The sequence below is a fragment of the Bos indicus x Bos taurus genome, chromosome X, assembly GCF_003369695.1.
Source record: "Bos indicus x Bos taurus breed Angus x Brahman F1 hybrid chromosome X, Bos_hybrid_MaternalHap_v2.0, whole genome shotgun sequence".
Taxonomy (NCBI): Eukaryota; Metazoa; Chordata; class Mammalia; order Artiodactyla; family Bovidae; genus Bos; species Bos indicus x Bos taurus.
In genome coordinates this window covers 124,175,835-124,190,162 of record NC_040105.1, presented here as the reverse complement: position 1 = coordinate 124,190,162, position 14,328 = coordinate 124,175,835, and positions in this window count along the sequence as shown.

Sequence of the window (14,328 nt, the reverse complement as noted above, 5' to 3'; positions counted from 1 at the left end):
TGAAAGGGATAGATTCCCACTATTTATCCATCAGTTTTTTTTTCCCCCCACAGTCATTGCTCTACTATCATCATGATCAATAAACTACACTGATGTTTGCCTGCCCTGCTGGAAGGGGAAAAGAGGCGGCATCAGTGGCAGGATAGAGATCAAGGCCACGCATCAGGCAGCAAGTGCTCAAGGCCAAGAATGTTCAGATACATAGGAGGTACATGCAGAGGAGGCAGTGAAAGCAGAGATCCCCAAGGGCCTGCAGAGAAAGGGAGGACTTTCCCCAAGAATGCTGGTCTCAAGCTGTTTCTTAAAAGAATAGCTAGGAAACAGGGAAGTACAATGTACGTCAGGCTGGGAGAAACAATAGAGAAAGGTTTAGTTTACTGCGAGGTTGTAGGAGATAACATTGAAGAAAGAGGAGCCCAGCTGTGAAAGACCACAAGGACACATTAAATAAGGAGTTTGTGCCTTAGCCTACAGCCACTTGAATACAACTGAGGAAGAGGAGAGGGGTAAACTGTACCGGAAAGTCTTTTATTGTAGAAGGATTCATTTGACTTCCAGGTGTAGGCTGTTAGTTGTAGTGATCTTGGGGGAATGATCACATCGATGCGCATGTAGAGCCAAAGCCTGGAGCTATGGATTTCAAGAAGAAATTAGTAAAACCACAGCCCTTGTTTTGGTGTGGGTATTTATGGAAAACAATACACTGCATTTTAAAAGCAAAGATCAAAGGATGTTGTTTACTTAAAATCAAGAGGCAATTCTTTAGTGATTTGGGATATTTGACCCCTTCTTCCAATTTCATGTTTTAAAGGAAATATAAGAACAAGGCAAATGTTTATTTCTTCTTTTAATTATGCATGAGTAAAACTATCTTATATGACTGGGAATCTCTTTTCTTTTCTAAACCTAAGTATACCTAAAATACTACTTATTGCTAAATTAACAATTCTACAACATTAAACTGAGCACTTAAAAATAAGCTCTTGTCCCTGCCAGTGCAATCCTTTTTATTTTCCATATTCCCTTCCAGACTTAATTCTTATATATAAATTATTTCACATGATTGTCATTACAGTTATTTATGTAACTGTCATTCAGTTCAGTTCAGTTCAGTTGCTCAGCCGTGCCCGACTCTCTGTGACCCCATGAACCACAGCACGCCAGGCCTCCCTGTCCATCACCAACTGCCGGAGTCTACCCAAACCCATGTCCATTGAGTCGGTGATGCCATCCAACCATCTCATCCTCTGTCGTCCCCTTCTCCTCCTGCCCTCAATATTTCCCAGCATCAGGGTCTTTTCAAATGAATCAGCCCTTCGCATCAGGTGGCCAAAGTATTGGAGTTTCAGCTTCAACATCAGTCCTTCCAATGAACACCCAAGACTGATCTCCTTTAGGATGGACTGGTTGGATCTCCTCCAGTCCAAGGGACTCTCAGGAGTCTTCTCCAACACCACAGTTCAAAAGCATCAATTCTTTGGTGCTCAGCTTTCTTTATAGTCCAACTCTCACATCCATACATGACCACTGGAAAAACCATAGCCTTGACTAAACGGACCTTTGTTGGCAAAGTAATGTTTCTGCTTTTTAATATGCTGTCTAGATTGGTCATAACTTTCCTTCCAAGTAGTAAGTGTCTTTTAATTTCATGGCTGCCGTCACCATCTGCAGTGATTTTGGAGCCACCCAAAATAAACTCAGCCACTGTGTCCACTGTTTCCCCATCTATTTGCCATGAAGTGATGGGACCAGATGCCATGAGCTTAGTTTTCTGAACGTTGAGCTTTAAGCCAACTTTTTCACTCTCCTCTTTCACTTTCATCAAGAGGTGCTTTAGTTCTTCTTCACTTTCTGCCATAAGGGTGGTGTCATTGCATATCTGAGGTTATTGATATTTCTCCTGGCAGTCTTGATTCCAGCTTGTGCTTCCTCCAGCCCAGTGTTTCTCATGATGTGCTCTGCATAGAATTTAAATAAACAGGGTGACAATATACAGCCTTGACGTACTCCTTTCCCTATTTGGAACCAGTCTGTTGTTCCATGTCATTAACACCTACATATTAAATGAATGTGTTTTAATTGAAAACTCATCAAAATAACCCCCAAAGTATAGAGTTTAAAATAAAATGCTGTGCTGGCACTTTTGTTACCACTCCCCAAACTCTCTCTAAACTACACCTAAAAACATGTAAGGGGCTTCCCAGTTGGCCCTAGTAGTAAAGAACCAAGCTGCCAATGCAGGAGATGTAAGAGACACAGGTTTGATCCCTGGGTCCAGAAGATCCCCTGGAGGAGGGCATGGCATCCCACTCCAGTATTCTTGCCTGCAGAATCTCATGGATCTCTGTCCATGAGCCCAGAGGGCTACAATCCATAGGGTCACAAAAGTCAGACATAACTGAAGGAACTTAGCTCAAAATCATGTATTCTGTTCAAAGGCCTACTAATATTTAAAAACCTTTGATTTGATATCCCAAGAACATACACTGTTGATATATTTAGGATCATTACACTTTTCATAAAGATATAAAATAGTCTTTATGATCTGGACCTAATATGGGCAATACTTATTTAATGTTTCCAATAATTACAGTAGTTGTATTTATTATGTGTTTATCAATTGCCAGGCACAGGTGCTAAGCAACTTACACACTTTAATGATCTCACTAATTCCTTAACAGCATCCTAATGTTGTTGGTATTATCCTCATTTTACATGAAAGGAAACTAATGCTAGAAAGATTAGCGATGTAGACAAGATCACAAAGTTCAAAATAGCAAAGGGGGATTTCAGATTTAAGTTGGCCTCATTCCTGTGTCTGAATTTTTAAACTGGCTCTCAAGATAATATTTTTAATTTTAGCTGGAAAGGAGCTATTTTTTGTTCCTCTTATGTAGTGCCTCAGTCCCAGCTTCCAGGTAATGTTTTTTTTTTTTTTTTTATATCCTTTTTTTTTTCTAATTTTATTTTATTTTTAAACTTTACATAATTGTATTAGTTTTGCCAAATATCAAAATGAATCCACCACAGGTATACATGTGTTCCCCATCCCGAACCCTCCTCCCTCCTCCCTCCCCATACCATCCCTCTGGGCCGTCCCAGTGCACCAGCCCCAAGCATCCAGCATCGTGCATTGAACCTGGACTGGCAACTCGTTTCCTACATGATATTTTACATGTTTCATTGCCATTCTCCCAAATCTACCCACCCTCTCCCTCTCCCACAGAGTCCATAAGACTGTTCTATACATCAGTGTCTCTTTTGCTGTCTCGTACACCGGGTTATTGTTACCATCTTTCTAAATTCCATATATATGCGTTAGTATACTGTATTTATGTTTTGTTTCAGTAGGAGCAACCCTATAGAATCCTTGATCAGAGCCATCAGTGGGTCGTGACAAACTCTGCGGCTAACACTAAAGGCATGCATCCCAGGGAAAGTGGGCGCATTAAGAAACTGTCCTGGCCATGCCTTTGGAGAATTCTATGTAGTAGGAAATTGCTTGTTCCTCCAAGATGTTGACCCCAGGTTCTGAGCTCCTGGAAATCACTTACATAAATTGTGCATTCTCAGCTCTCCGTAATACAATACCTGTTGAAGTTAGGGGATGGGGGAGGTATGTGACTAAATACAGTTTCCATGCTGTTAGTCTTTTGACAGATATTCTCTGAGTACCTACTATTTGTCTGCCCTCATACTTGATCAACTCTTGTCACTCTCATCTGTGTTTGCACAGATGTCTCCTATTTCTTTTATTGGAGGGACACTTATTCTTTTCATCTTACTTTTTGCTTATTTCCTTGGCAGTTTCTCGTAGGCAGTCTCTGGTCATTTTCCTAATGGAGTAGTCCCTGAGAAAAAATCTTCTGAACACTCACAGTTAGTGCTCTGGGTGGGGTCGGGGCCAGCCGCCAGGCAAGCAACCTGTGTTGTCACAGGGCCTGTGATTAGAAGGGCCCTGGACTTGGTTGACTGCTCAGTTCTTGATGTCTTGAAGTGCTTATGGATTTTTGAACAAGGAGCCCTGTATTTGCATTTTGCACTTGGCCTCACAAACTATGCATCTGGCCCACTGAATCCAGGGGGAGCTGTGCTCACATGCAATCCTTTCCAGTCCCCCTGCCCCAACCCCCACTCCTCCACCGATCCCACTTGTTGGACTGAAGGTGAATGTGAAGATGAATGGCCAGTTCACCTTGCTAAATGGTAGTCTGCACTCCAGTAACCAGTGTCAAACATCTGAGTTACATTTTGAAAGTCGCTCTGCGGTCAGACATCCTTTAGATATAGAATGGTAGAGTCAGAAACATGACTTACATTTAGCTCTACCACTTAGGAGATGATCTTAATAAGTCACTTAATGTCTTGGGGCCTCAGCTTTTTTTATCTGTTAAATGGAAAGAAGTATCTGCCTTACAGACAAGGTATCTGCCTTATAGAGACAAATGATAATGCATATTTGAATATATTTGAGTGCTATTTGGGCTTCCCAGGTGGTGCAGTAGTAAAGAATCCACCTGCCAACGCAGGAGGCAAAGGAGACCCAGATTTAATCCCTGGGTAGGGAAGACCCCTTGGAGAAGGAAATGAAACCCCGCTTCAGTATTCTTGCCTGAAAACCTCCATGGACAGAGGAGCCTGGTGGGCTACAGTCCATGGAGTCGTAAAAAATCGTATGTGACTGAACATGCATGCATGAGTGTTATTCAAGCTTTGGGGAGCAGGGTAACTTTATTCTTCCCAAGATTTATGTACAATAGCTAAAATTTTTCTATTTAACAGAATAAGCAGGAGTGATTATTTTAAGAAATAACTGTTGGAGCTAGGGAATCCACAAAGAAATAGATCAAAGGAAACATAAAACTTTGCAGAGAATGCGTGACATTTCTGCTGTTGCAAACTATCAAAATGATTAAATAACCACTATTATATTTTCAAGTTCTTGTGCAGTTCTCATTATTTTAAATAACAATTAAGATCTCAGGAGCATCATTTCTCAGCTACAAATCTATTGTCTTTCTGCACATTAGCCTAACACTTCAAAAATTAGACCTGGAAATATTAGGGAGGAATTTGCAACTATGTGTCTAACTTCCTAATTGCTTATCTTCATCTTTCTCTTGTCCTTCTATTTGATATTAAATTCTTGTCATTGTTTAAAAACAAGAAAAAAAATTGTTTAAAATAGTATTGCTCCTGTGTGTCAGAAGCTGCTGTCAATCTTCCACCCCTCCCCCTCCATTTCTACCCAGATATGGGCAGTTACCCTGGCGTAACTTCTATTAAAAGCTTAAAAAAAAAAAAAAAAAAAACTACAGGAAACTGTACTCACCAGAACTGCCAATCTTCTGTCCTGTTAGCTAGTATGAGGTGGAGAACCTAGCCATTTTTGATGGTTGTGCTCTTTTTTAAAAAAAATTTTTTTTTGAAGTTTACTTGTTTCACAATGTTTTGTTAGTTTCTAGTGTAAAGCAAAGTGATTCAGTTATCTGAGTGTGTGTGTGTATACATATATTGGGTTGCATGTCGAAAAGAATATGAAAAAGAATATATATGTGTGTATATATGAAAGTGAAAGTGTTAGTCATTCAGTCGTGTCCAACTCTTTGCGACCCCATGAACTGTAGCCCACCAGGCTTCTCTGTCCATGGAATTCTCCAGGCAAGAATACTGGTGTGGGTAGCCATTTCCTTCTTCAGGGGATCTTCTAACCCAGGGATCAAACCTGAGTCTCCTGCATTGCAGGCAGATTCTTTACCACTGAGCTGCTATGTACATGTATATGTGATGTATATTAGATTGGTCAAATATTTGTAACATCTTTTGGAAAATCCACAATGAACTTTTTGGCCAACCCAATATATGTACAGATATATGTGTGTGTGTATATATATATATATATATATTCTTTTTCATATTCATTTCCATTATAATTAACCACAGGATATTGAACATAGTTCCCTGTGCTATACAGTAGGGCCTTGTTGTTTATCCATTCTCTATATAATACTTTGCATCTGCTAATCCCAAATTCCCATCCACTCCTCCCCGACTCCCTTCCCCCCTGAGAGAACAAAACGACAAGTCTGTTCTCTATGTGTATGAGTCTGTTTCTGTTTCATAGTTAAGTTCATTTGCATCTTATTTTAGATTCCACATATTAGTGGTATCATAAGGTACTTGTCTTTCTCTTTCTGACTTAGTATGACCTCTAGGTCTATCCACATTGCTCCAAATGTCATTTCATTCTTTTTTTATGGATGAGTAGTATTCTATTGTGTGTGTGTATATATATACATGTACATATATTTGAAGGTCATGCTCTTAAATAAGCTTTCTCTTATCCTCCATGGCTGTTTTAACCATTTTCTGGAAAGTTGGCTCATCCACTGATTTAAATAGTTCATTTTTGGGTGCATTTGCTATATTTCCAGAATAAAGTGCATAATGTGCATTCCTGATTTACAAGCTGGGCTTTGTATCTATTTCTTCCAAGTCTAGAATTTGCTTCTTGGTTAAAAACATCATATTTCCAATTTAGTAGAAAAATAGATGGGCCGTATGCTGCTCCAAAAGTTTAGGAAGGGGATATCTCACAACCACTGCTCGGGCTAGTTCATCCCCAAGCAGCTCATCTTGGAGGTGGGCAGCCTTGCCTAATCTGTGTACAAATGATCCCAACACCCAAGCAATACATACCATTTGGCCATTAAGATGGTCAAAAACATTGATCAGCCATTTGTGGTTCTGTTTTGCTTATCATATACACATGGCTACACAGCGTAAAATTTAAAGTTAAAAAGCAATTTTACAGTTCTTTATATTTCGTTTCATTTTGTCATATCACCAAGAACCATTCATAAATGAATCTTCATATTCCTATGGCTTAGCTTCTGGTCTTATCACAGATCCTGCCTTAGCACTTTGGCTATTTAAAAAAAAATAGGCAATAACCCTCCTGGATTAGTGTCCTGTGAGGTGTTTCACTAGATCTGTCAAACTCGCTTTCTCCCTAATACTCCAAGACTGAGAGATTGGAGTACTTTGGAAGGGGTTGTGCAGTCTTAAGCAAAATATACTTTCATTCACAATATTAATGACAAAAGGGAAGCAAAATGCAGTGATTCCATTTGCCTTCAAACCAGCAAAGGGACTTTGTTTCTGACTGGCTGCTACTGACAGCAGGGCCAGAATTGTGTTTGATGCTCAAGGAAAAGATGACCCCACCCACCCCAGGAGGCTGGCTGCCCAACGTCAAAGACAGACCAGAGTGCTGGAAATGCTGGGCTCTACCAAAGACCCAGGCAATCGGCTTCTCCTCCCCAGGCTCCCATTTTTGCAGCTGTAAAAGGAGGTCCTCAGAATGAGTGGGTGTTGACAGGGAGGTGACAGGTAAGAGACTGTAGAGAATTGTGGCAAAGAGCAGGGGCTATGGAGCCCGGTAGCCTGGGTTCACATTCTGGCTCTGCCATTTACTGGTTAAGTGGCCTGAGGGAAGGTATTTAAGCACTCTGTGCTTCAGTTTCTTCATCTGCAGAAACCGGGAGGTAGTAGTGCTACTTCACAACATTGTTAGGGGAGCAAAATGAACACATGCATGGAAAGACCTTAGCACATGGTAAATGCTCAAGAAATTATAGCTATTTATCGGTGGTCTGCCAGCTAAGAAAGATCTAGAATTTCTGATTAGGATGCTGTCTGATTCCAGGGTCCCAGAAAGCCCCAAATATCAAGCTTCCCTAGTGTCCCTCAGCCATCCCACTACTGAATACTAAGTCTCTCTCCTTCAAAGTTCCCTCTCCAGGCCCCATCACCATACACACCACACACATCCTACCCCCTCCCTTCACAGTGCTTTGCCCAGACAAACAGGACATCCACAGACACACAACACACACGGGCCCAGAATAAAACACTTCCACACTCTTACATCATTCCAAGGAGGCGCTCACATACATTTTCCACACCACACATTACACAAAGCTCTCTCTTCCCTTTGACTGACTGAGACCTCATTACCAGAAGTTCAGATCCCTTCTCTTTCCAACTCTAAAGTGAAATGAAAGTTGCTCAGTCGCGTCCAACACTTTGTGACACCATGGACTATACAGCATGGAATTCTCGAGGCCAGAATACTGGAGTGGATAGTCTTTCCCTTCTCCAGGGGATCTTCCCAACCCAGGGATCGAACCCAGCTCTCCCGCACTGCAGTCGGATTCTTCCAACTCTATATGGGCACCCAATAACAGAAAGAGTCCCTTTCCGGATCATAGTTGCTGCCATAATCTCTGCTTCAGAGGTCAGTGCAGAATTATAGCATCAAACACCTGTCATCCAGATTCTGTTTGCTGAGCCTCTAGGCAGCTTCCATGGCCAGTGTATACTGGGAGCTGCTGGAACACAGAAATCGTGTTCTTCCACGGGTTGAGGTCCGGGACTAATTATTGGGCCAGAAGAACATAACACGTGTGGAGCTCTAACTTATTTGGATAGTTTGAATTCTCCACGGCAGTGGTTCAGGTGTCAGGCCAGTCACGGAGAACAGTGGGAAGCCGGAAAAAGCAGCTAGCGCTGGAAATTCGATTTAAGCAAATGGGTCCCCTGTCTTCCAGCTGCCACCTTGCACAGTGACCATCTCTTCAAGGTTATGGAACCTGTATGGAGCACCCTCTAGCCTCAGATTTCCTCTCAGTCTGTAAAAGCTCTTCCTCCCCACTGCCCTGTCAGGTGAGGCACTAGAGCTGTGATGCAGGGGTCGTGGTGCTCCGGCAAAGACCCAGGCTCCTCTAGACCACAGTCCTGCTGGGAGACTTGTGCCAGACACATGTCTGCTTCTCTCTGGGTAGCACTTTGTCCATCAGCTATGGAAAATTAAAGGCCATGTTCTCGTACTTCCTCTTTGGTGATACTTCCTCTTTGGTGAGTTGTCTGAGATGATTATTTGAGCTCTGCTCACTTATTTCGAAGACCACACAAGGTTCCATCCTGGATTTGAAAAGTAGCCCTGACCTTGGAGCTGCCCCTGGACCTGTAATTATCCCCTGAAGCCAAGAGGATTCACTGATCAGAGCATTGAGTAAGGGGTGGAGCTTAAGAGCCTTTACCACTTATAATTGTAAAGCCACCCTGAAGAGATCAGATGTCACCTTCCACAACTAAAGACACCTGTAGGCAGAAGCCAGGACTAGAGAGCCCAGACCCAGCACAGAGGGAAGGGAGGGGATTGGACTTGTCGGTGGAGGGCTCAGCTTCTGGTCCTGCTCTGCCACCCATCTGCCGAGTGACCCATTCACATGTCGTCTCAGGACGCTTGGTGATGGTGGTGGTGGTTTAGTCACTCAGTCATGTCTGACTCTTTTGTGACCCTATAGACTGTAGCCTGTCCATGGGGATTCTCCACACAAGAATACTGGAGTGGGTTGCCGTGCCCTCCTCCAGCAAATCTTCCCCACCCAGGGATCAAACCTGCGACTTCTGCATTGCAGGCAGTTTCCTGCATTGCAGGCAGGTTCTTTACTGACTGAGCCACCAGGGAAGCCAGTCTCTAAGGTCTCTTCCAATTTTGAGATTTTTTTTTTTTCTCCCTCAGGCTTTTACATAGCGTATAACCTATTCTAGAGTTATACACTCTGTCCCTAGTCCTGATCCAGTTTTTTGTTGCCAGGGGAAACAGGCCTGCAGACGTGTATGATGATCCTTACTGCCCACACCAGTCACCAAGTGCACATCCATCCTCCGTCAGCAGGGTCACCTTTGTGTCTGGACGACAGCACATTCACATTATTCTTGATGGGCTAAGAGCACCATTGACTACCTGACAGACAAAAGGCAGTGGGTCCTTCATGACTGCATTATGTGCTCCTACTGCCAAGGAAACTGACTATCTGATCACATGAGCTGGTGGATATGGAAGGGCTGTGTAAAATATAAAGTATGGTAGAAACGAGAGTTGCTACTAAAATAGTAAAACACTTATCCAGTGTTATGCTGTGGCTACTTCTTGCCATTCTTGTTGAAATAGGTAATTGATCTTAGCATCTACCTAACCACAGAAAGATTATTTGATGTGTTGTTTCTATAAGCTCCTTCTTACCTAAGTGAAAGGAAAAAAAAGTTATTTAGCATTTTTAATCCTGGGGCACTGAATTCGGTTTCAGTCAGTGTTTTTTGACCTTCCTTAATAAGAAAATGCCAGCTTTTCTAGCCTGTAATCTGGTTATCTAATACCTTGCTAAAGTGATTAAAATTGATTAAAATGAGGAGGGAATGCTCTTTTAAAAAAAGAAAGAAAACAGAAAATGATTGGATTTCTATGCCTTAGGTTATAGTTAAGGAAAGATTGAATTAACTTGATCTTGATTGAATAAAGGACACTCTAAACAATTTTAAACTTATTCCAGGTCTGAGCACTGTTTCCTGGAACGCTTCAGCACAAAATGTCACTGTCACTTTTATTTTGTAAGTGCACATATCTTTTAATGCATAGATAATGTACTTTATAGAGGCTCTGTGAAGAGCATTCACACACACGCATAGATATTTATTTACAACTGTTTTGCCAAACCAAAATAGAAAAGGCTTCCTTGACTTTCAAGCACTTGCATTTTCCAATTTGAAGACAGAGAATTATGACTGCAGAGCACCTCATTTACATAACCAAGAGGTGGCAGTATTACATCCATTATGTATTCATTGCACCATGTATCATTAAACAATAAAAAAGTGAAATCTGTAAATACAAATATGTGACAAATATTTCGGTCTTTTTAAAATGGCCGCTTTAGTGATAGCCACTAAAAACATTCATTAAAGTATGATGTTTCCTTGTAAAGAACAATCACTGCCTCCTCCCCCCCCCCAAAAAAAAATATCAAAGCTAGAAACCACAATTTATTACTACCAGTGAGTTTATAGCAGCTTTGGGAATCCATACACATCCCCTTCAGTAATCACTTGTTTTCTGGTAAAACATTTACCTCCTTCCCAAATATAGATGAAAATCAATTTTAAAAAATCACACAATTCTCCAAAGTAAAAACTTCTATGTAAAAAAGCAATTTAGAATGAAAGTCAAAGAGTCGAATATAAACAGCATCCTACAAACTGGCTATTATTACAGAAAAATAACTATTTAAAATCAAACCTTTTGGTGACCTCCCAAGATTGTTTTGAGCATCTGCTAAATTATACTTTATGACTTGTGACTTGGGTTACAGTCCAATTAAATTTTACCTAAGCTACCTGAATCTGTTCTATTTTGGGTTTTCTATTTCCAACCAGTATAGGAGATTGAAAAACAATAACAACAGAAGTAAAAAAAAGAAACATTTAAAAACTGGAACTATTGGGTCACCAGTTTCTTATAAGACTACTCTCAGTAAAAATCAATACCATAAATATATCTGAGCAGTGAGGGATGGATATTTGGAATAGCAGTTCTTAGAAAAGTAGTTTAAATAGAAATTGAGTACATCCGGCCTTTTAGAACATTAGGCAGCTCAAACTTTCTGTCACTTGTAAGAAAATATGTTATTTTAAACCATGAACTACATAATGCAAGACCTCTAAATGCTCACCATCCCTAGAACTAAACCATTTGGAAATACCTTTATTTAATTTATATACTTATGCTACCTACTAGAATCAGCCCACAACCTAACATCTAGAATATTTTGTTGAACAAGTTCTAAAAGTTACCTAAAAATAAGTAAAGGGCATTTAGAGCCTTAATATCTGACACACACTAAAAATTACCAATTTCTAAAAGAAATATTCTAAGGAAGAGTCATGAGATCCACGTTTTAATTGTGGGCACTTGAATATTTTAGATCTGTCCTTTTTATTTCTTCTTCTGTATTTAATTTTTCAGCAATTGTGGTTGAAAATGGAGAGTACTGAATATTTTTTTTTTCACATACGGCACAAACAGCAAACATTCTCTCAGTGTCTAGACTGAGAACCTAGTCTGGGACAATTCAATCTATGGACAGGATTCAAAGAGCACACATGAGGATTATGTAGTGAGATGATAGAGAGGAGTGGTGGTGTGCCAGTGGCCACATGAGTAGATCAAATACTCCCTTCCAATAACTTCAAAGTGGGCAAGGCTTTTACTTTCTGAAAAGGGCTGAGGGAGTTCATTTAATTCTTAAAGTCACCCCTAAGAAATCTTCCAGTTTCATCACTTTGTGGACGAATTTCTAGTCTTGATTTCATTTTTAATCAAATCGGATCCAATCTGTTGTCATTTCCTCCAAAATGAAAATTAAACTGTACTTTAATGTCATAATTGAATTTATATTCTCTTTTGTGGTTGCATCATGACATTTGATGTCTCATCAACCCCTCACTTTCCTGTGTATCCAGATACTCCCCACCCCAACCCCCTGCCTCTGTTTTCCCTCCTTACTAAGAGATTTCTTATTCCAAGGAAAGATACATGTTGGTCAAGAGAAGAAGGAATCAACAAGAATACTATCAACATTTATTCATTTATTTACAGCATGTCAGGTACTCTACTAAAGAGCTTTACACTGATTTGCTTATGTAATCTTCACAAGGCCATTTCAGGTAGATATTGTAATTATCCCTCTTTGAAAAAGTAGAACACTGAAACTCAGAGATGTGAACTGACTTGCCTAAAGTCACACAGCTGGTAAATGCCAAAGATACAACATTATTCCTTTTAAAGGAGGCACCATCAGCACCAATAACTTCCATTTACTGAATTGCATTATGTGTCAGATACCGTCCTAAGCATCAGTTTTTGTAATCCTCACAGGGGCTGACATTATCTCCACTTTGCTGCTGCTAAGTCCCTTCAGTTGTGTCTGACTCTGTGCGACCCCATAGACGGCAGCCCACCAGGCTCCCTCGTCCCTGGGATTCTCCAGGCAAGAACACTGGAGTGGGTTGCCATTTCCTTCTCCAATGCATGAAAGTGAAAAGTGAAAGTGAAGTCACTCAGTCCTGTCCGACTCTTAGCAACCCCATGGACTGCAGCCTACCAGGCTCCTCCGTCCATGGGATTTTCCAAGCAAGAGTACTGGAGTGGGGTGCCATTGCCTTCTCCACTTTATCTCCACTTTAGAGATAAGCAAATGGAGACACAAAACTTATGTAACCTGCATAAGGGCAAATAGACTGTAACCTGGGATTCAAGCCCAGCTCTCTGTTGACTCCAAAACTCTTAAATGTCCTGCTCGAAAATACACAGAACTGCAGGTGGGCTCCAAGGATGACTCAGTTTATGAAAAGCATACTCAGATAATTCATGGAGCTCTTCAAAGATGCAAAATTTGACTTTATACTTCTGAGTGATAGCTCCCCTTCAAAAGTAGAGCCAGGGACTCTCTCTGCACAGAAACTCACTTTTCCCCTTTACTCAGTGTAGTGTTGCGTTCTGTCCTGTAAGTAGGAGTCAATCCAGAAAGAAACCTGCTCCTGTCAACCTTCTGACTCAGAAAAATCTTAATCGACCAGTTTCATCAAGAGAGTTGAAGATCTTGCCCATATAAATACCACTTATAGATATAAGTGATTTCTTGCCAACACTTACACCATCAAAGCACCATACTAGTAATGAATCCCTTTGGATTTCACAGATTCTTTGGAGTGGTGCTGGTTGAAGAAGGGCGTGAATATTTGCATATGAGGGGACAGATCATTGAAGAGTAAGATCTAAGAGATCCAGAGAAATGAATTAGAAATGGGAGAATTTCAGACACACTTTATGGATTGTAATGCAAACCTAGGACTACAGAGCATCTTTTTTCTCAGGAAAAAAAAAAAAAAGCTTCCTGGCACTAATGCATCATGAAGCAGAGCTATCTACAAAAGACCACAATTAAAAAATCTTTCTTTTACTTTGTACTAAAGAAATGATTTCTATCTTAGTCTCCAAAGATTAAAAAGGCTCATGTGCAAAGATAGAGACATCCATGTCTTGAATTATTAAAGTTGTCAGTCCCTATTTTTAAAAAGTCAAATTAATGTGCAGTCCTGGATGTCTGAGCCTCATTTCCACTTGTAGGAGACAGCAGGAAGGATGCTGGCTCCCTCTCTCCATTTCTTTGTTAAGTAATGAACAATCTGAAATGATGAATTATTTGTAATCAACCTGTCCATTAAAAAAAAAGTCTAAAGAGGAACACAATCATCATCAGTTGAAGTTTGGGTTCAGTAGCACGCTTGTCTTTGGAAAGATATTAATAAGTATTAAATCTTATCTGTTGGTGTGTGCATTAGAAATTTATTGCAAGCTAGTCTGCTGGCTTTGCCCTATGCTATGCTGTATATTGCTGGTATGTATCATGAAAGAGCTTAGTG